Source organism: Ovis aries, chromosome 15 (assembly GCF_016772045.2).
Source record: "Ovis aries strain OAR_USU_Benz2616 breed Rambouillet chromosome 15, ARS-UI_Ramb_v3.0, whole genome shotgun sequence".
NCBI classification, from domain to species: Eukaryota; Metazoa; Chordata; class Mammalia; order Artiodactyla; family Bovidae; genus Ovis; species Ovis aries.
In genome coordinates this window covers 28712870-28736610 of record NC_056068.1, presented here as the reverse complement: position 1 = coordinate 28736610, position 23741 = coordinate 28712870, and the positions used below count along the sequence as shown (strand labels likewise).

The 23741-nt window shown below is 41.6% G+C and overlaps 2 long non-coding RNA genes across 5 annotated transcripts in view; one reads left to right on the top strand and one right to left on the bottom strand.

Moving 5' to 3' along the window:
- Nucleotides 1-2608: 2608 nt before the first annotated feature.
- LOC121816631 (uncharacterized) overlaps nt 2609-23741 on the bottom strand; it is a 55021-nt gene continuing 33888 nt past the window's right edge. The window contains exon 5 of one of the 4 annotated variants that reach the window (XR_009596592.1): nt 2609-12337. This is a non-coding gene — a long non-coding RNA (uncharacterized LOC121816631). Of the gene's footprint in view, nt 12338-17642; nt 18952-23181; nt 23396-23741 lie in introns of those variants that run through there. The other 3 variants (XR_009596591.1, XR_006056275.2, XR_006056276.2) reach the window with 3 other exon arrangements.
- Nucleotides 14027-16806, top strand: LOC132657864 (uncharacterized). The gene is made up of 2 exons (XR_009596599.1): nt 14027-15612; nt 15711-16806. It is a non-coding gene; the product is annotated as an uncharacterized LOC132657864 (long non-coding RNA).

Genomic DNA, 23741 nt, shown 5'->3' with positions numbered 1-23741 from the left:
TGAGCATAATACCCTCCATGTCCATCCATGTTGTTGCAAATGGCAAAATTTCATCCTTTTTTATGTCTGAGCAGTATTCCATTGCATACGTATGTTACGTCTCTTTTATCCATTCATCCATTGATGGACACTTAGGTTCCTTCCTTATCTTGGCTATTGTAAATAATGCTGCTGTGAGCACTGGGATGCATGTATCTTTTCAAATTAATGTTTTCATTTCCTTCAATATATACCCAGGAGTGGAATTTCTGGATTATATTGTAGTTTTATTTTTATTGAGGAACCTCCATACTTTTCCCCACAGTGGCTGCACCAATATGTATTCCCACCAACAGTGTAAAAGAGTTCTTTTTTCTCCACATCCTCTCCAACATTTGTCACCTGTCGTCTTTCTGATGATTGCCATCCTGACGGATGTGAGGTGATATCTCATTGTGGTTTTGACATTTCTCCAACCACATTATCTTACTTTTTATAACTTTATTATAAATCCTGGCATCTGATAGAGTAAGTTCTAAGCCCTGTTCTTTTCAAGTGTCCTGTTTTGGGCCTTTTAGTTTTTTGTACAAATTTGGAGTCATTAATAGTTTCATGAAAAACCCTTCCAGAATTTTGTTAGAAAATGAAATAGATTTGCAGATCAGTTTGGGGAGAATTGGTATTTTTATAATATTAAGGCTTTGAATACATGAACATGGTATAGCTTTCCATTTGTTTATTTTGAAATGTCTCTTGGTGGTGGTGGTTTAGTCGCTAAGGCATGTCCAACTCTTACAACCCCATAGCCTGTAGCCCACCAGTCTCACTTGTCCATGGGATTTCCCAGGCAAGAATACTGAAGTGAATGAGTGAGTACATTTCCTTCTCTAGGGATTCTTCCCAACCTAGGGATCAAACCCATGTCTCCTGTGTTGCAGGCGTATTCTTTACTGCTGAGCCACCAGGAAAGCCCCAAATTGCCTCTTAAGACTGTTTTAAAATTTCCTCTATCTAGGTTATATTTTGGGGGGAGTTATATATGTTATATTTTGGGGGGAGTTATATTTTTGTTGAATATACTCTGAGACTATGGTAAGTGGTATCTTTTTTAAATTGAAGTATAGTTGATTTAAAATACTAGTTTCAGGTGTATGATATAGTATTCAATTCAATATTTTTAGAGATTATACTGTAAAGTCTTTTTTAAGCTGTTTTAAGTTAATTGTTGGGGTATATAAGTGTTTCCTAATAGTATGTATATTAATCTTATATCTGTTTCATTGCTAAATTCTATTATTCCTAATCATTTGTTTATATTTTGTTTTGGCATTGTGGAAAATTGTGTCATCTTCAAACAATCACAGCTTTAGTTCTTTTTTTTGCTCTGTAAGCTTCTAATTTGTTTTCCTTGTTGTACTCTGCTGGGTAGGGTCTCTGATACAACATGGAATAAAAATAGGGACATTGGGCAGTCTTCTCAGTTCTTAATTTGGAAATGAATCTGCTGTTAGGATAATATTTGTTAAAGGATTTTAGTAGTTACTGTTTATCAGGTTAAGGAATTCCTATCTTGTTCCAATTTACGAGGTTTTTATCCTGCATAGGCATGGGATTTTATTCATGCTTTTTCTGCTTCTATTGAGCTGCTCATGTGGTTTTTCTCTTAACCTGTTTTTATGGTGAATTACATTTGCAGATTTTCTAATATTAAGCCATTGTTATATAACTGATGTTGGGCTGCACCCCACAGGCCGGTAAACCTTGTAGTTGCCTGGCCTTGAGACCAAAGAAACAGCCTGGAGACAGTGACAGAGACATCAGGGGTTTATTGGACAGGGGATATTATGAAAACAGACTTGGAGCCACACCCACCATGTGTGGCAAACGGTGAGAAGAACACAGCCGTTTTTACTGCTTGCAGGGGTGAGGGGGGTAGTGGGAGAAGGAGGCTACCATTTATAGAGAAACTGACACTAGGTGGGCTCAGTTACCAGGGACTAATTAAGCCCTATAAGTAAGAGGATTGGATAGTCATGACGGTGAAGCAGGGACTGGTCGAACAGATGGACAGAGAGCAAGAGAACAGCCATCTTGAATGTTCTGCCGTATGACTAGATAAATCCTATTTTGCAGCGGTTCCCTCCTTCCTCCTTTCCTCCCTCTTTCTCTCTCTTCTTTTTTTAACTCGGTTGGATTCAATTTGCTAATATTTTGTTTAGGATTTTTCCTCTATTTTCATTAGTGAATTAGGCTTGAAGTTTCTTTGTTGTAGTGTCTTTGAATTTTGTATGGGGGTTATGCTGGCCTCAGTGAATGACTTAAGTAGTATTTTATTTCTTCAATATTTTGGGAGAAATTTAATTTTGGCGGGGGGGGATGATAAGTGATTTGCCACCCATTTACTGGTTTTTCAGCTTCTAAACTTTTTTTCCACTTCCTATCTGGTATTATCTTCATATTCTCCTTGTCTTTTATGGGTATATGCCATTTTAGCAAGGTTTCAGAAGTTAAAGGGGATAAGTACCACATATGTGTTAAGTTTGTAATGTTTAACCCCATTTATTTGTAAAATTGAACTAATTGAGAGTTGATGGTATAAAAAGTAGACTCAGATATGAGCTTGCATATGTAACCTTAAATTATTCATTTTAATGGAAGGACTGAGAAGCCTATATAACATAAAACAGAACATAATTCAAAACAATTTAGCAATCCAGTAGCAATAAGTACCCTTAGTGCCTAGGTTCAGTTCAGTTGAGTTTAGTCGCTCAGTCGTGTCTGACCACCTGCAAGCCCATGAATTGCAGCACGCCAGGCCTCCCTGTCTATCACCAACTCCCGAAGTTTACCCAAACTCATGTCCATTGAGTTGGTGATGCCATCTAGCTATCTCATCCTCTGTCGTCCCCTTCTCCTCCTGCCCTCAGTCGTTCCCAGCATCAAGGTCTTTTCCAATGAGTCAAATCTTCGCATGAGGTGGCCAAAGTACTGGAGTTTCAGCTTCAGCATCAGTCCTTCCAATGAACACCCAGGACTGATCTCCTTTAGGATGGACTGGTTGGATCTCCTTGCAGTTCAAGAGACTCTCAAGAGTTTTCTCCAACACCACAGTTCAAAAGCATCAATTCTTCAGTGCTCAGCTTTCTTCACAGTCCAACTCTTGCATCCATACATGACCACTGGAAAAACCATAGCCTGACCTTTGTTGGCAAAGTAATTTCTCTGCTTTTGAATATGCTGTCTAGGTTGGTCATAACTTTCCTTCCAAGCAGTAAGCGTCTTTTAATTTCATGGCTGCAGTCACCATCTGCAGTGATTTTGGAGCCAAAAAAAAAAAAAAGTCTGACACTGTTTCCACTGTTTCCCATCTATTTCCCATGAAGTGATGGGACCAGTTGCCATGATCTTTGTTTTCTGGATGTTGAGCTTTAAGCCAACTTTTTCACTCTCCTCTTTCACTTTCATCAAAAGGCTGTTTAGTTCCTCTTCACTTTCTGCCATAAGGGTGGTGTCATCTGCATATCTGAGGTTATTGATATTTCTCCCGGCAATCTTGATTCTAGCTTGAGCTTCTTCCAGCCCAGCATTTCTCATGATGTAATCTGCATATGTTAAACAAGCAGGATGACAATATACAGCCTTGACATACTCCTTTTCCTATTTGGAACCAGTCTATTGTTCCATGTCCAGTTCTTCCTGACCTGCATATAGGTTTCTCAAGAGGCAGGTCAGGTGGTCTGTATTCCCATCTCTTTCAGAATTTTCCACAGTTCATTGTGATCCACACAGTCAAAGGCTTTGGCATAGTCAATAAAGCAGAAATAGATGTTTTTCTGGAACTCTCTTGCTTTTTCGATGGTCCAGTGGATGTTGGCAATTTGATTTCTGGTTCCTCTTCCTTTTCTAAAACAAGCTTCAACATCTGGAAGTTCATGGTTTACGTATTGCTGAATCCTGGCTTGGAGAATTTTGAGCATTATTTTATTAGCGTGAATCCCAGGGACAGGGGTGCCTGGTGGGCTGCCGTCTGTGGGGTTGAACAGAGTTGAACACGACTGAAGCAACTTAGCAGCAGTAGCAGACCTAAAAAATGATTTCCCACTAGAAGTAATCAAGGATACTTGACGATTTGTGGATGATTTCAGATTTGGGCAAGAAATAGACAAGATGAGGCTGGAACATCTTGTCATATGTGTCAAAAAGAGTGCCATGTAAGAAATTACTCAAATGTTATCATGGCCTCCTGATACGTGCGTGCTCTGTCTCTCAGTTGTGTCCGACTCTGCAATTCCTTGGACTGTAGCTGGCCAGGCTCCTCTGTCCTTGGGATTCTCCAGGCAAGAATACTGGAGTGGGTTGCCATTTCCTCCTCCAGGAGATCTTCTGGACCCAGGGATTAAACCTGCATCTCCTATGTCTCCTGCATTGGCAGGCAGATTCTTTACCGTGAGCGCCACCTAGGAAGTCCTAATATCCGACATACAAACAATCCCAGAGATCACAGAGCACAATGGCTTACAGATAAAATGAATACCCTTGATTCATTTGGTGTATTAAATCAATTAAAAACATTTCATGGGAAAGAATCTAAAAAAGAGTAGATATACATACACGCATAACTGATTCACTTTGCTGTACAGTAGAGACTAATACTTTTTTTTTTTTTTTAGAGAACAATTTCTTGTTACAATGAACCAGAAACAAAAGATTCTACTGAAACTGAAGAGTTGACAGACTATGGTTGAACTTAAACCTTCAAGGGAAATAAGAAGAGGGTCAACAAAGTCGATGAAAGGAGAAGCCCAAGACTAGTCTGGGGTAAATAAAAGGAAAACAGCACTCTAGCAAGGTTATCTTCTGACCCCTCCCACCAGGTAGCTGTCATCAATTTTCAGCCCTTTTCCTTCTGAGGCATCTGCCAAACCAAAAGGGTTTCTCTTCTTTTGTAGGGTGTTCAGCCAACCCAAAAACATCCCTTAGAGCATGATGCAAAACCAAGAAGAAAAGTTTATAAATCTCATTCCAGGGTAGAAAGTGCACATATCCAATCCAGCACAATGGTTATGTGGTGCAAATGTACACGGTAATAATTTGAATCAAATCAGAGCTGCTACACATGTTAGGTGGCCCAGTAGATATGTCAGTGCTCCCAATTTACTAAAGCATCAGTGTGGCAGAATGCATTTATGAGCTCCAGATTTTCTGAACACTTTAAAAAGGCTATTAAAAATGACGTAAAACAGAATTCTATCTCAGAAACCTAGACATTAAGGTGGAACACTGGCGGGCTATTTCTGGGTGCCTGCCCACTGCCTGGAGGAAAGGAACATTCTTATCTCCAAAGATCCAGAAAGTTTCCCCCAGCGTAGTATACAATGACCTTATACTCCTCAAAATATTATTCCCCCACAATGGCCCACTCTTTCCTTTAGTATTAAAAATTTTACTTATTTAGCTGCCTCGAGTCTTAGTTGTGGCATGAGAGATCTTTCATTGAGGCATGTGAACTCTCTAATTATGGGGTGCAGGCTTAGTTGCTCTGTAGCATATGGGAGCTTAGATTTCCAATCAGAGATTGAACCCATGCCCCTTGCACTACAAAGTGGTTTCTTAACCACTGAACCAATAGCGAAGTCCCCACAATGGACCACTCTTCATCAAACTCAGCAAAAATACTCAGGTCTATTTCTTTGAGTCTTCATTTCATTATGAAATCTCCCATGTAGTGCAAAAGTTGCATTAAATCAAGATGTAGGTTTTCCTCCTATGAGTCTTTGTTAGTTTAATTTTCAGACCTAGCCAGGGAACCTAAGAGTATCAAGGAAGCCTTTTTGTTGTTCAGTCGCTCAGTCCTGTTTGACTCTGCGACCCCATGGACTACAGCATGCCAATCTTCCCTGTCTTTTATCATCTCCTAGAGTTTGCTCAAATTCATGTCTATTGAGTCGATGATGCCACCCAACCAACGTGTCCTCTGTTGTCCCCTTCTCCTCCTGCCTTCAATCTTTCCCAGCATCAGGGTCTTTTCCAATGAGTCAGTTCTTCGCATCAAGTGGCCAAAGTATTGGACTTTCAGCTTCAGCATCAGTCCTTCAGCAATATTCCCATGAATATTCAGGGTTGATTTCTTTCAGGATTGACTGGTTTGATCTCCTAGCTGTCCAAGTGACTCTAAAGAGTCTTTTCCAGCACCACAGTTTGAAGGTGTCAATTCTTTGGCACTCAGCCTTTTTTATTGTCCAGATCTCACATTCCCATATGAGTACTAGAAAAACCATAGCTTTGACTATACAGACCTTTGTTGGCAAAGTAATGTCTCTTCTTTTTAATACACTGTCAAAATTTGTTTGTTTCCAAGGCAAACCATTCAATATCACAGTAATCCAAGTCTATGCCTCGACCAATAATGCTGAAGAAGCTGAAGTTGAACAGTTCTATGAAGACCTACAAGACCTTCTAGAACTAGCACCCAAAAAAGATGTCCTTTTCATTACAGGGGACTGGAATGCAAAAGTAGGAAGTCAAGAAATACCTGGAGTAACAGGCAAATTTGGCCTTGGAGTACAGAATGAAGCAGGGCAAAAGCTAACAGAGTTTTGCCAAGAGAATGCACTGGTCATAGCAAACACCCTCTTAAATATAAGAGAACTCTACACATGGACATCACTAGGTGGTCAATACCGAAATCAGATTGATTATATTCTTTGCAGCCAAAGATGGACTGTTTATACAGTCAGCAAAAACAAGACCAGGAGCTGACTGTGGCTCAGATCATGAACTCTTTATTGCCAAATTCAGACTTAAATTGAAGAAAGTAGGGAAAAACCACTAGACCATTCAGGTATGATCTAAATCAAATCCCTTACGACTATACAGTGAAAGTGACAAATAGATTCAAGGGATTAGATCTGATAGAGTGCCTGAAGAACTATGGATGGAGGTTCATGACATTGTACAGGAGGCAGGGATCAAGACCATCCCCAAGAAAAAGAAATGTAAAAAGGCAAAATGGTTGTCTGAGGAGGCCTTACAAACACCTATGAAAAGAGAAACGAAAGGCAAAGGAAAAAGGAAAGATATACCCATTTGAATGCAGAGTTCCGAAGAACAAGGAGAGATAAGAAAGCCTTCCTTAGTGATCAATAAAGAAATACAAGAAAACAATAGAATGGGAAAGGCTAGAGATCTCTTCAAGAAAATTAGAGATACCAAGGGAACATTTCAGGCAAAGATGGCACAATAACGGACAGAAATGGTAGGGACCTAAGAGAAGCAGAAGATGTTAAGAAGAGGTGGCAAGAATACACGGAAGAACTATACAAAAAAGAGCTTCACAACCCAGATAATCACAATGGTATGATCACTCACCTAGAGCCAGACATCCTGGAATGGAAGTCAAGTGGGCCTTAAGGAGCATCACTACAAACAAAGCTAATGGAGGTGATGGAATTCCAGTTGAGCTATTTCAAATCCTAAAAGATGATGCTGTGAACGTGCCGCACTCAATATGCCAGCAAATCTGGAGAACTCAGCAGTGGCCATAGGACTGGAAAAGGTCAGTTTTCATTCCAATCCCAAAGAAAGGCAATGCCAAAGAATGCTCAAAGTACTGCACAACCACAACTCATTTCACATGCTAGCAAAGCAATGCTCAAAATTCTCTAAGCCAGGCTTCAACAGTATGTGAACCGTGAATTTTCAGATGTTCAAACTGGATTTATAAAAGGCAGAGGAACCAGAGGTCAAATTGCCAACATCCGTTGGATCATGGAAAAAGCAAGAGAGTTCCAGAAAAACATCTATTTCTGCTTTATTGACTATGCCAAAGCCTTTGACTATGTGGATCACAACAAACTGTGGAAAATTCTTCCAGAGATGGGAATACCAGACTACCCGACCTGCTCCTGAGAAATCTGTATGCAGGTCAAGAAGCAACAGTTAGAACTGGACATGGAACAATGGACTGGTTCCAAATAGGAAAAGGAGTATGTCAAGGCTGTATATTGTCACCCTGCTTATTTAACTTATATGCAGCATACATTATAAGAAATGCTGAGGTGGAGGAAGCACAAGCTGGAATCAAGATTGCCGGGAGAAATATCAATAACCTCAGGTATGCAGATGACACCACCCTTATGGCAGAAAGTGAAGAGGAACTAAAGAGCCTCTTGATGAAAGTGAAAGAGGAAAGTGAAAAAGTTGGCTTAAAGCTCAACATTCAGAAAACAAAGATCATGGCAACTGGTCCCATCACTTCATGGGAAATAGATGGGGAAACAGTGGAAACAGTGACAGACTTCATTTTTGGGGGGCTCCAAAATCACTGCAGATGGTGATTACAGACATGAAATTAAAGGACACTTGCTCCTTGGAAGAAAAGTAATGAGCAACCTAGACAGCTTATTAAAAAGCAGAGACATTACTTTGCCAACCAAGGTCTGTCTAGTCAAGGGTATGGTTTTTCCTGTGGTCATGTATGGATGTGAGAGTTGGACTGTGAAGAAAGCTGAGCGCCGAAGAATTGATGCTTTTGAACTGTGGTGCTGGAGAAGACTGTTGAGAATCCCTTGGACTGCAAGGAGATCCAACCAGTCCATCCTAACGGAGATCAGTCCTGGGTGTTCATTGGAAGGACTGATGCTGAAGCTGAAACTCCAATACTTTGGCCACATGATGTGAAGAACTGACTCATTTGAAAAGACCCTGATGCTGGGAAAGGTTGAAGGCAGGAGGAAAAGGGGACGACAGAAGATGAGATGGTTGGATAGCATCACCAACTCAATGGACATGAGTTTGAGTAAACTCTGGGTGTTGGTGATGGACAGGGAGGCCTGGTGTGCTGCAGTCCATGAGGTCACAAAGAGTCGGACATGACTGAGTGACTGGACTGAACTGAGGTTTGTCATAGTTTTTCTTCCAAAGAGTAAGCATCTTTTAATTTCATGACTGCAGTCACCATCCAGAGTGATTTTGGAGCCCAAGAAAATAAAGTCCATCACTGTTTTCATTGTTTCCCCATCTATTTGCCATGAAGTGATGAGACCACATGCCGTGATCATAGTTTTATGAATGTTGAGTTGTAAGCCAGCTTTTTCACTCTCTTCTTTCAATTTCATCAAGAGGCTCTTTAATTTCTATTCACTTTCTGTCATTAGAGTGGTATCATCTGCATATCTGAGGTTATTGATATTTCCCCCTGCAATCCTGATTCCAGTTTGTGCTTCAAGGAAGACTTTTCCTTCTCCTATATTCCTTTGGAGGATTCCCAGGTGGCATAGTGGTAAAGAACCCGGCTGTCAATGCAAGAGACATAAGTGATGGGTCGGTCCCTGGGTGGGGAAGATCCCCTGGAGAAGGGCATGGCAACCCAGTCCAGGATTCTTGCCTGGAATCCCATGGACAGAGGAGCCTGGTGAGTTACAGTCCATAATGTCGCAAAGAGTTGGACGTGACTGAAGCGACTTCACACACAGACACACACACACACACACACACATGCACACGCACACGCACACGCACACGCAGACACATACTCTGCTGCAGAAACACGAGGGCAAGAATTCCAGGCTGCAGCTGTAGTGTGCCAGTTACCATAATAGGCAGCCATGCGTTCTACCTGCATATCTTTTCACTCTCCTCTTTCACCCTCATCAAGAGGTTCTTTAGTTCCTCTCCACTGGAGTGGTATCATCTGCATATCTGAGGTTGTTGATGTTTGTACCTGCATGCTAAGTCGCTTGGGTCATTTCTGACTCTTTGTGACCCTATGGACTGTAGCCCGCCAGTCTCCTCTGTCCGTGGGATTCTCCAGGCAAGAATACCAGAGTGGGTTGCTGTGCCTGCCTCCAGGGGATCTTCCTGATTCAGGGATCAAACCCCTGTCTCTTGTGTCTCCTGCACTGGCTAGCAGGCCACCTGGGAATGATTATTTGCAATGCATTGAATACGTTTAACGCCATGAGTTTATAATGACCTACAAACAAACAAACGCATACACAGAAAATCCCTAAGTGGTAACCACTGGACGATACTAGTGAACTAGCTGGGTAACCATTTTGCAGATGAGGGAAATTCTCTTCCTAGAAGTAGCCAGGCTAGTAACTGAAGCAGGAATGATATAATTAGAACTCATTGTTTTGTAACACCTAATGAAGGAGTAGTTCTGGACACTGAGTATCAAAGACTGCTGCTGCTGCTGCTAAGTCGCTTCAGTCGTGTCCGACTCTGTGCGACTCCATAGATGGCAGCCCACCAGGCTCCCCTGTCCCTGGGATTCTCCAGGCAAGAACACTGGAGTGGGTTGCCATTTCCTTCTCCATCAAAGACTGCTAACATCACCAGAAAAAGACAGGAAGAACACCACATCACCCATGAGGAAGAATCAACTATGAATCTGACTGAGGCTTGGCCAAGTCTACAGCCTGACTCGTAGGTGTGGTCAGCATCACCTGACAACCTGTTAGAAATGTAAAATTTCAGGACTCGCCTCAGACCAGAAACAGAAGTGCTCAAGGTGAGGTCCAGCAATCTGTTTTGACAAACCATTCAGAAGAGACTCTGATGCCCACTAAAGACTGAGAATCATTGCTCTAAATCCGATAGCAATTTATAGGAAATACAGAGGAATATATTATGTAACATCCTACCAATGCAAGCCAAAAATTCAGACTGTGGAAAAATCCAGAGACAAGTGACCCAGTTTCTCTACATGTAGTTTGCAAGGAAATAAAAAAAGGGATGAAGAGGAACATATAGATTAAAAAAGACTTACAAAATATATAGATCAATTGCAAATTTTGCACATTATTTTGATCATAATTCAAATATATAAACTGAAGGGACTCCCCTGGTAGTCTAGTGGTTAAAACTCTGCACTTCCACTTGAGGGGCAGTTTCGATCCCTGGATGGGGAATTAAGATCCCACAAGCCATGTGGCACAGCCAAGGAAAAAAAAAAAAGATAAGCTGTAAAAACATTTAAAACATTTATGATATAATTGGAAATTTTAACACTAGATACTTAATATTTAGGAAATGTTCATTCTTTTTGTGTGTGACAATGGCATTGAAATTACATTTATGGGTGAAATGGTATGATTTCTTCAATTTGTTCAAAATAAGATTGGATGGGTAGGTCAAGGTATAAATGTGAAAAAGTTGACTGTGGGTTGCTTATAGTTGGAGCTGGGTGATAGGTACCTAGGGGTCATTATACCATTTTGTATACTGTTGTATGTGTTTGAAATTCTCTATAGTAAAAAGCTAGACAAGAAATTGCCTTTGACTCTGTGGGGCTTTGTGAAAAACCCATGGGAAAAGTTTTGGATTTAAATACAGAATTCCCAGGCTGGGCCCCGATTCTTCCATATACTTTATAGGGAGACTGAGCTGGATAGCGAGGGAAATCACTTCATATCACCATTCTCATTTTCTTCGTCTGTTAAAAAGAATATTGAAAAAAAAAAAAGAATATTGATGGGAGAGGACAAAAAAAATTTTTTTTTAATGAAAAGAATATTGAGAATTAAAGGATGCAATGTCTTCAAATGCTTTGCACAGTGCTTTGCAGATGGAAGGTTCTAGTATCAACGATCTGAATTTTTTAAAGCTGGCTAAGGCATCTTCTAACGTTTCTTCAGCACAGTGTGGGACATATATCAGGTGATTCTTAAGTGTAGACTTAATTTCTTTAATCAAATCATTATTATTTGTTAAATAAATGAGTGACAGAGTACATTCCGAATTCTATTACAGAACTCTAGGTTGAATCATTCATTCCATAATTAAGACCTAGAATGACTGAATAAAAGTAGGAGACATATCCTGACAATTATAATTTAATATATTATATTATCTATTTTCAAATAGAATCTGCTATATATTATAGACTATAGTTGCTCCCCGCCTTTCATGATCACTCCTAAGCTGAAAATAGTGTAAGGTGGAAACCTGTTGATCAGTGTGCAACGTTCAGTCATGAATGATCTTTGCATGGGTGTGTGCTCAGCTGTGTTCCACTCTTTGGACTCTATGGCCTGGAGCCCATCAGGCTCCTCTGTCCATGAGATTTCCCAGGCAAGAATACTGGAGCGGGTTGCCATTTCCTTCTCCAGGGGATCTTCCCGACCCAGGGATCTTTGTGTGCTAAGTCGCTTCAGTGGTGTCCGACTCTTTGAGACCCTATGGACTGTAGCCCACCAGGTTCCTCTGTCCATGGGATCCTCCAGGCAAGAATACTGGAGTGGGTTGCTATTTACTTCTCCAGGGGATCTTCCCGATCCAGGGATCGAACTGCATCTCTCGCATCTCCTGCACTGGCAGTCCGGTTCTTTGTGACTAGCGCCACCTGGGATCTTTGCTGAGATACAAAAACAAGCAAAGTTAAAACTGGAACTCAGTTTTAGGTCTTTACCCTGGAGCTTCTTTGGGTTCCACCAGAGGGCGCTCCATATTGCATGCCTTTGCTGAGATGTGGCGCCCACAGGAACCTGTCCTGTAAGCATGCAGTCACCCCTTTAGCAAATGTACATTGAGAGTCTACCATGTGCCTAGAAGTTGTAGGTGCTGAGGATACAGAGGTGAAAAGACCTGGACCTGTCCTCAAGGGACTCAGACTAGAGTGGAGACAGACATGTAAACAAGAAATGATGGCACAGTGCAGCAAGGGCTATAATAAAGGTATTACAAGGTGTAAGGAACTATTAATTCTGGCTCCAGAAGTTAGGGAAGTCTTCATACAATGTGAGATTAAATTTGAAAGGCAAGTAAAAATTCATCAGGCGGACAAAGTAGACAGAATAGCAAGTATAGATACATGTGTGTGTTTATGTGTTTGTTGCTCAGTGTGTCCAACACTTTGCAACCCCATAGACTATATCCCAGGCAAGAATACTGGAGTGGGGTGCCATTTCCTTCTCCAGGGGATCTTCTCTACCCAGAGATCGAACTTGTGTCTCTTGCATTGCAGATTCTTTACTGCCTGAGCCACCAGGGAAGCCCACAGATATATATACATGAAGGTAAGAACACACATATAGTTAGTTTGCCATGGCCAAGAATAAGTTTCAAGGAACCTGAGAAGTGGGGAGGTGGGGCTGGATAGTTGGTGGGGCCAGATCATAAAAGGCCTTATTCTGTGAAAAGGAACGCATCCTTTAGCATTTTTTTATTTTATTTTTATTTTTAGGCCTTGTGCATGCAGCATGTGGGATCCTAATCGCCTAATCAGGGAGCAAACCTGCAGCCCCTCTATTTGAAGGGTGGAGTTCTAACCACTGGACCGCGAGGGAAGTCCTCCCCTTTATGGTCTGTGTTCAGCTCAGTAACTATAGGGGCAATGTTAAACTCTAGGAGAGATTATCTCCTCATCATAGTTGTGCACAAAATGGTTCCAGAGTTTTTTGTCTTTGAAAGGATCCTTAGGGAGCGCATACCCTTCACAAGATCTTCATTCTCCCAATTTTATAATTAGAGGCATTTGGTTGCTCATTTTCTCATGATTTTTAGATTTGATTAATGTGTTAGAGAATCAAACTAGCTCTCAAAAGTGTGATGATTTGCCATTATTAAGGATCTAAAGAAATTGTGGTTCAAGATGCTAAGAATCACTCTAGAAATGTTTGGAGTAATGTTAGCATCCTTAGAGTAAGAGCTTGCACTTGACAGTTTTAAACGGTCATTTTTTGCTGTTTTTCTTTGAAAATCTCGTTTCCTTTAGTTCCTGCTACAATGACTCAGCAGACGCTGACGCTGGTTTAGTCGCTGAGTCGCGTCCGGCTCGGCTCTGTGCGACCCCGTGGCCTGTACCCTCCCAGGCTCCTCTGTCCATGGGGTTTCCCAGGCGAGAGTGGGAACTGACACTGAGAGACTGTAAACACAGGGACATTTGGGAAGAAAAAAACAGCAACGTTGCTGAGACTTTTCTCCAGTCTTCTGGGGGAAGCTGGGGTTGGGGCTGGGGGGCTGGGGGGCTGGGGGGCGGGGGCGGGGGCGGGGCGGGGGCGGGGGCGGGGGCGGGGGCGGGTGGTGGTGGTGCGTGGGGCCGGGAATCCCCCAAGGGACTGGGCAAGTGTGCTTTCTCTTAGTCTCTTACTTAGCAGGAAAGACTCATACTCTGTTTGCCTGGACAAGCAGCGGGTCTGCCCTTTTTACCCAGAAACACTTCTGAGCAAACGAGTCCAACCTGCTCGTTCCCTTGCAGGCATCAGACCGCCTTGGGAAGTGGAGGGGAGGGCAGAGAGGCTGAACTGCCTTCGCTAAGTCAGCACCTTGGCCGCTTCTCAGCATTCAGCGAATCTGTGATGGGAAAGAGTGGTTCTGAGACCTTGTGGCATCTGAGGTTTTCTGAGCAAGACTGAACTTCATGGATGAAGCACTTTAAATCAGAACAGTAGACTCTTCGAAGGTTAAGACTGGAAGGGTCAGGACTTCCCTGGTGGTCTAGTGGCCAAGACTCTAGACTTCCAATGCAGGGGGCTGGGGTTTAACCCCTGGTCAGGAAACGAGATCCTGAATGCTGCAACTAAGACCTGAAGCAGCTAAAAAAAAGGAAGAGGAGACTGGAAGAGTCCTTAAAAGTCACTTGTTCCAAACCCCTCATTTTATTAAGGTGGAAACTGAGGACATGAGAGTTTAAAACAGGGTGATACAATGTTTTAGTGTCCCTGGAAAAGTTCTGGTTTATGCCTGTCTTTCCAGTGAAAATATCAATCATGCCAGTTTCACTCTCAAAACTGTCCCAGTTTGGACAATAAATTATATGATCACTCACATCCACCCTAAAAGAGAAGAAAGGGTGTGAATAGGTGAGAAGCAGTGAAGAAGGAATGTTAGAGGAAAGAAACAGTTTGGAAAAGGTATAGAGATGAACATAAGAATGAGTCTAGTACAGCAGAGTTCTTTTTCAGTTTTTCTTCTAAATTACACTTTCTTTCATAGAGGTTTTGCTTCTCCAGATAAAACTGAAAGGAATAAATATTAAAGTCTTGGTCATTTGCAGTTTCTTGTTACTAGTACTATGGTTAAATTCTGTTTGGCTGTTATAACCAAATTACATAAATTGGTCATATAAAAATACCAAAGAAATAAACGAGGTCAGGGGAAAATCTCAAAGTGCTAGCGTTTTTTTTTTTTTTTTTTTTTAGGTGAAAGAACACCTTGATTTTGGTTTTGTGAAGAAGAAAGAATTTTTAGTCAAAATTTATGCTTCTTCTCTGAGAAGGCAATGGCACCCCACTCCAGTACTCTTGCCTGGAAAATCCCATGGACGGAGGAGCCTGGTGGGCTGCAGTCCATGGGGTCGCTAAGAGTCAGACACGACTGAGAGACTTCACTTTCACTTTTCACTTTCATGCATTGGAGAAGGAAATGGCAACCCACTCCAGTGTTCTTGCCTGGAGAATCCCAGGGATGAGGGAGCCTGGTGGGCTGCCATCTATGGGGTCGCACAGAGTCGGACACGACTGAAGTGACCTAGCAACAGCAGCAGCATGCTTCCTCTGTTATCCTAAAAGTACTTGTTTCTGCTAATCTGAGATCAGTTTACTCAAATCACCAGTGTTTACTGAACACCTACAGTGTGCTAAGAACTGTGTTTGATTAGTAAGACAGAGCATGTTTTTCCCCAAGGAGCTGGTAAACTTTTTTTTAAAATTGAAGTATATTTGATTTACAATATTGTTTTAGTTTCAGGTATACAGAATAGTGATTTCGTTTTTTGTATTTTTTTGCAGATTATATTTTATTTGGAAAACTCAGCAGTGGCCACAAGACTGGAAAAGGTCAGTTTTCATTCCAATCCCAAAGAAAGGCAATGCCAAAAAATGCTCAAACTACTGCACAATTGCACTCATCTCACACGCTAGTAAAGTAATGCTCAAAATTCTCCAAGCCAGGATTCAGCAATACGTGAACCGAGAACTTCCTGATGTTCAAGCTGGTTTTTGAAAAGGCAGAGGAAAATTGCTAACATCTGCTGGATCATCGAAAAAGCAAGAGAGTTCCAGAAAACATCTATTTCTGCTTTATTGACTATGCCAAAGCCTTTGACTGTCTGGATCACAATAAACTGTGGAAAATTCTGAAAGAGATGGGAATACAGACCACCTGACCTGCCTCTTGAGAAATCTGTATGCAGGCCAGGAAGCAACAGTTAGAACTGGACATGGAAAAACAGACTGGTTCCAAATAGGAAAAGGAGTATGTCAAGGCTGTATATTGTCACCCTGCTTATTTAACTTCTATGCAGAGTACATCATGAGAAATGCTGGGCTGGAAGAAGCACAAGCTGGAATCAAGATTGCCGGGAGAAATATCAATAACCTCAGCTATGCAGATGACACCACCCTTATGGCAGAAAGTGAAGAGGAACTAAAAAGCCTCTTGATGAAAGTGAAAGAGAAGAGTGAAAAAGTTGGCTTAAAGCTCAACATTCAGAAAATGAACATCATGGCATCTGGTCCCATCACTTCATGGGAAATAGATGGGGAAACAGTGGAAACAGTGTCAGATTTAATTTTGGGGGGCTCCAAAATCACTGCAGATAGTGACTACAGCCATGAAATTAAAAGATGCTTACTCCTTGGAAGAAAAGTCATGACCAACCTAGATAGTATATTGAAAAGCAGAGACATTACTTTGCCGACTAAGGTCCGTCTAGTCAAGGCTATGGTTTTTCCAGTAGTCATGTATGGATGTGAGAGTTGGACTGTGAAGAAGGCTGAGCGCTGAAGAATTGATGCTTTTGAACTGTGGTGTTGGAGAAGACTCTTGAGAGTCCCTTGGACTGCAAGGAGATCCAACCAGTCCATTCTGAAGGAGACCAACCCTGGGATTTCTTTGGAAGGAATGATGCTAAAGCTGAAACTGCAGTACTTTGGCCACCTCATGCGAAGAGTTGACTCATTGGAAAACACTTTGATGCTGGGAGGGATTGGGGGCAGGAGAAGAAGGGGACGACAGAGGATGAGATGGCTGGATGGCATCAATGACTCAATGGACGAGAGTCTGAGTGAACTCCGGGAGTTGGTGATGGACAGGGAGGCCTGCCGTGCTGCAGATCATAGGGTAGCAAAGAGTTGGACACGACTGAGCAACTGAACTGAACTGAACTGATAGGTTATTTTAACTTATTAAAATAATTTCCTGTTCTATACAGTAAATCTGTTGCTTATCTCTTTTAAGTATTATAGTTTGTATCTGCTAATCTCATACTCCTAGTTTATTTATTCCTACCTCCCTGTTCCATTCAGTAAACATAAATTTGTTTTCTATGTCGATGAGTCTGTTTCTGTTTTGTATACAGATTAATTTGTATAATTTTTTAGATTCTACATATAAGTAACATCATATGATATTTGTCTTTCTCTGTCTTGAGTTTCTTCATGTAGTATGATAATCTCTAAGTCAATCCATGTAGCTGCAAATGGCAAAATTTAATTCTTTTTTGTGGTTAATATTCCATTGTGTGTATATATATCTAAATATATATATAAAACATCTAAATATATATATAAAACATCTAAATATATGTAAAACATATATATATAAAACATCATATTATATATATGTGTGTCTATATATATATAAAACATTCATCTATCAATGGACTGTTATGCACCGAGCCCATATCTCCGAACTGACCAAGAGAAAGCAAGTCCTCCACAGTAATGCAAAAAGGCAGGAAGGGAGTTTATTTCTAGCGCGCTAGGGTCCGAGTCTCATCCCACACAGCAGAATCCGACAGGGACCCCGAACAAAGGGATATGGCGGTTTATATACAGTCAGTTCTTTGTCTCAGTTACAGGAGTAGCTGGCGTTACATGATTGGCTAGACAGGATGAGCACATGTCCTGTCTCTTTCTGGTTGGTGTGTACGGGAAGTCTTCCTAATTTGGTCAAGGAATGCTGTTTTTTTTTCTTCCCAGCTAACAGGAAACATGACTCAGGTCCCTGGTGCTATGCACCTCACTGAGCCGTCCGGCCTGCCTGACATTAATATATATAAAACATATATATATATATAAAACATCATATTATATATATATGTGTGTGTATATATATATATATAAAACATTCATCTATCAATGGACATTTAGGTTGCTTCCAACCAGTGACTATTGTAAATAGTGCTGCTATGAACACTGGGGTGTATGTGTCTTCTCAAATTAGATTTTTTGTTTTTCCCATGTCCAAGAGTGGGACTGCTGAATCATGGGGTTTTTAGTTTTTTAAGGAACCTCCATACCATTTTCCGTAGTGGCTGCACCAGTTGACATTGCTACCAACAGTATAGGAGGATTCCCCTTTCTCCATGCCCTCTCTAGTAGACTTTTTAATGATGGCCATTCTGACTCACTGTTCTTTTGCTTTGCATTCCTCTAAAAATTAACGATGTTGAGTATCTGTATGTTTTTGGAGAAATATCAATTTAGGTCTTCTGCCTATCTTTTGGTTGGGTTTATTTGTTTATTTATTTATTTAGATATTGAATTGTATGAGCTGTTAGTATATTTTGGAGATTAACCTCTTGTTGGTTGCATCATTTGCAAATATTTCCTCCCAGTCCATAGGTTGTCTTTGTTTTGTTGGTGGCTTCCTTTGCTGTGCAAAAGCTTATATGTTTAACTAGGTCCCATTTATTTATTTTTGCTTTCATTTCTTTTGTCTTGGAAGACTTATTTGAGAAAAGATTGCTACAGGAATTCCCTGGCAGTCCAGTGATTAAGGCTCTGTGCTTCCACTGCAAGAAGCATGGGTTTGATCCCTGGCTGGGGAACTAAGATCCTATATGCTGTATTAAAGAAAAAAATGTTTTAATGTAAATTCATTGTCAATATTTATAGAATGAGTATTTTCACCAAAAACCCAGATTTTCTGTTTCTTTTCAAAAAATGCTGTGACAGGATCCTTGTGGAGATGGAAATGCTCTGCATTTTGACTGAATCCGTATCAGTATCCTGTTGTGATATTGCACTGAAAGAAAGTGAAAGTGTTAGTCGCTCAGTCTTGGCCCACTCTTTTCAACCCCAAGGACTGTAGCCCACCCGGCTCCTCTGTCCATGGGGTTCTCCAGGCAAGAATGGGTTGTCATGCCCTTCTCCAGGGGATCTTTCTGACCCAGGAAACAAACCTGGGCCTCCTGCATTGTAGGTGGATTCTTTACTGTCTGAGGATATTGCACCAGAACCTGGCAATATGTTATCATTGGGGGAAACTGAGTAAAAGGTACAGCTATCTGTATTACTTCTGAGACAGACTGGGACCTGGGACCCTTTGCTGCAGTGCTTTGCACCTGGACAAACATCTCAACAACAGAATACAAAGAAACTATAAGGGATTCAAAATAACTGCATGTGCAGTTGGGGCAAATTATGAACAAGATACAAAAAGACCCAAAACCCACATAACACCACCAAGGCAGAACAGCTGAGCCACCCCCTCAGGCCCCACCCCTGGACCCAACCTTACCCTTATCCCATATAAGGAACCAGCTCGCCCCTCCTTAGGGAGTGAACAAGGAAACCAGTTCTTTGTTTTGGCTCCCTCCTTGTAAAGTCCCTGTAAAGCCTTGTCTGAATTTCTTATCTGGCCTCCTATCAATTTCTATTGATTAAGGAGGCCAAGAACCCTGGTGGGTAACACTTCTTACAGCTACATGTGCATCTGTAAGTATCTCAAAACAAAAAGTCAAAGATGAAAATAATATACTAAAGAAGATGTGATAGTGCTAGGCCTGTATTTCTCATGGCGGCAACTGGCTAGAGCTGAGGAGCAGAGGTGCCTGTGGACAAGGTCACCTTCTCTCTGGCTGGCCGCAGTCCCTGCTAGCCTCCTCCTACCTGTCCCTTGGCCAGCTTCATTCATTCGTTACCTGCCTGCTCCTGACTCTGGGTCAATGCCAGACAAAGGAAGGAGCTACACCCTGTTCTCCCACTGTTTCCAGGTATGAACTATTTCAAGACTGAATTTCCTCAGTCCTGCTTATCATGGAGGTTCTCAGCAGATTTCAGCATTAGCTTTGTCTAGCTGACTGAATTTTCATTTTCTTTGTAGGGATCCTGGGAAGGGCTGCATGGATAAATGCCACTTAAAAATCAGAACCACTGTCATGAAATCATTTTCAAGTGACATTTTTCTTCTATTTAAAATTTTTCCTTCCATCTGGCTCCCCTGGTGGGCAATCCTTAGAGTCAGCCCTTTGCTACTGACCCTCATGACCTTGAACAAGTCACTTTATGTCTCTGGGTGTCAACACCCAGTGTGTACAACAGAGATTGGGCTCATCAGTGTTTCTTAAACCAGTGATCAGCAAACTCTGCTGTGCAATCTGTATGTGATTCGGCTGCAAGTGACTAGGACAAGGCTAACATCCTATGCCACCTGCCCTGCAACCTGCAACACCCACACTGTTCTGTACCCTATACAACAAGCCCTCTGATCATGGCCTTGGATATTGTGGCAATCAGATTACTTATAATAGCTTTGAACGCTTTGTCTCCGGTTGTTTGTTTGCTTGTTGTTTATCTCCTGGAGGATCTGTGAGAGTTTTGGGGATTCTGCAGATCACACTTTGAGAAGCACTGTCCCCAAGTTTTTCAGTAAACAGAGTTCTAGAAGGATTAACAGATGATGTGTAAGAAAACTGGCTTCATGCTAGCATTTTTAAAGCCCTGAGAAATATTGTAGCAAAACCCAAAAATAAACCAGTATCTGTTTAGTTTAATTGAGCATTTCCCCATGAGTACAGAATCTTCTTTTCATTCAGTACCTACTCACATCTTGGGGAGTGGTCTTTGTCTGAATGCCAATTAAGGGGCATGTGGCTCAGTGGTAAAGAAGCGACCTGCTAATGAGGGAGACATGGGTTCGATCTCTGGGTTGGGAAGATCCTGTACAGAAGGAAATGGCAACCCACTCCAGCACTTTTGCCTGGAAAACTCCATGAACAGAGGAGCCTGGAGGGCTACAGTCCATGGGGTTGCAAAGAGTCAGACACGACAGAGTGACTACATGCACGTGTGCATGGTGTAACAGGTCTCTAGACTTCTTGCAGTGCTTAGAATTTGACCTTTGATCCTGTGCTCTCTTCTCGGCTACCCTAGGATCAGACCACTCCTTCCTATTGCCTCAGTTACAGATTCCATACTTTTCCTGCTTATGACATCACCACAAACCTAGTGTGACTGAACTCCTCTTTTTCTCTGAGATGGCTGCTGCAAAAAGAGTAAAGAGCAAGAGGTGGTGTTACAATATATCAAGGACTCTGGACAGAAAATTGCTAGGGCTAAACAATAAAGTCCTACTATATAGCACAGAAAACTATATTCAAAATCTTATGATAAACCATAATGGCAAAGATATAAAAAAGTATATATATATATATATAACTGAATCACTTTGCTGTGCAGCAGAAACTAACACAATACTATTTTAAAAACAATCAAGTTTTTTTTCAGTTGCTAAGTTGTATCTGACTCTTTGAGACCCCATGGACTGTAATCCACCAGGCTCCTCTGTCCATGGGATTTCCCAGGCAATAATACTCCAGTGGGTTGCCATTTCCTTCTCTAGGGGATCTTTCTGACCGAGGGATCCAACTTGTGTCTCCTGCATTGGCAGGTGGATTCTTTACCACTGAGCCACCAGGGAAGCCTGTATATCAACTATAGTTCAATTAAAAACAAAAACCCTATAGAGGACAAAATAAGTTGTTGATAATGAGACCAGAGAACAGAATTGATGATTTGGATTATAAGTCACTTAAAATCAAAAGTTGCAAGTTTCTTTAGTCAGCTTCTACTTGCTGTTATTTTGTAAGCAGGCTAATTGCAAGGTCAGCTTCCTCCAGGAAGCTCAAGTCTCTTTCTAAAGGTAAGTGCACAGTCTCAGTGATACTTATGGAGCAAAATATATGAAGGTGTTGGAAAAGGTGAAGCTTTTTCCCACCCTACCTGGCACAGTGTTGCACATTTGGAGACTCCATCTTTTAGTGAACTAACAGATTATTCTCTTACTGTTATAATTCACTGAGTGCTTGATGCAACTACTTTTAAAAAAATTAATTAATTTTTAAATTGAAGGATGAATGTTTTACAGAATTGTGTTGGTTTCTGCCAAGCAATAACATGAGTCAGCCATAGGTATGTATATGTCCCCTCCTTCTTGAACCTCCCTCCCACCTCCCACCCCTCTAGGTTGCTACAGAGCCCCAGTTTGAGTTCCCTGAATCATACAGCAAATTTCCATTGGCTATCTATTTTACATAGGGTAATGTAATCAGCCCTGGGATTTCTCTGGAAGGAATGATGCTAAAGCTGAAACTTCAGTACTTTGGCCACCTCATGAGAAGAGTTGACTCATTGGAAAAGATTCTGATGCTGGGAGGGATTGGGGGCAGGAGAAGAAGGGGACGACCGAGGATGAGATGGCTGGATGGCATCACTGACTCGATGGACATGAGTCTGAGTGAACTCCGGGCGATGGTGATGGACAGGGAGGCCTGGCGTGCTGCGATTCATGGGGTTGCAGAGTCGGACACGACTAAGCTACTGAACTGAGTGTAAGTTTCCATGTTACTCTCTCCATACATCCCAACCTCTCCTTCCTTCTCCCCACCCGTGTGTCCATAAGTCTGTTCTCTATGTCTGTGTCTCCCTGCAAATAATTTCATCAGTACCATCTTTCGGGTTCCATATATATGTGTTAGTATATGATATTTATCTTTCTCTTTCTGACTTACTTCACTCTGTATAATAGGCTCTAGGTTCATCTGCCTCAATAGAACTGACTCAAATGTGTTCCTTTTGATGGCTGAGTCATATCCCATTGTGTGTATGTACCACAACTTCTTTATCCATTTATTTGTCAGTGGACGTCTAGGCTGTTTCCATGTTCTAGCTACTGTAAATAGCGCTGCAGTGAACACTGGGGGTACATGTGTCCTTTTCAACTTTGGTTTCCGCAGGGTATATGCCTAGTAGTGGGATTCTTGGCTCATATGGTGGTTTTATTCCTATTTTATAAAGGAATCTCCACACTGTCTTCCATAGTGGCTCTGTCAATTTACATTCCCAACAACGGTGCAAGAGGGTTCTCTTTTCTCTACATTCTTTCCATCTTTTGTGGAGACTCCATCTTTCAATTAACTAACATATTATTGTCCATCCCACTTACTGTTATACTTCATGGAATGCTTGATGCAACGACTTTAAAAAATTATTTATTTATGGCTGTGCTGGGTCTTCGTTGCTGAGCAAGGGCTTTCTCTAGTTGTGGTGGGCAGGTGCTACTCTTCATTGTGGTGTATGGGCTTCTCACTGTGGTGGCTTCTTTTATTATGGAGCAGAGGCTCTAGAGTGAGCAGGCTTCAGTAGTTGTGGCACACGGGCTCAGTTGCCGCGCTGTACGTGGAATCATCCTGGGCCAAGGATAGAACCTGTGTTCCCTTCATTGACTTCTCCTGCATCGGCAGGCAGATTCTTGTCCACTGGACCACCAGTGGTATTTTGATTATCTATGCTTAAATCCTTAAATGTGTGTAAAACCCTTCAATATCTTTCCCTTTAGAAAAAAGTAAAACCTCTTTAGCATACTGTCAAGTTGCCATTGCCTTACTCTTTTAAAAGTTTCATTACTCATTAGAATTTCCCTTACTTTATTAGAGTTTAACTGAAAACCCTTGTAATGCAATGCAGATGAAAGAACCTCGCCTTCAAATAGCTCCTTTCCTGCTGTTTTCCCTCTTGTTTTTCTGAACTTGTTTT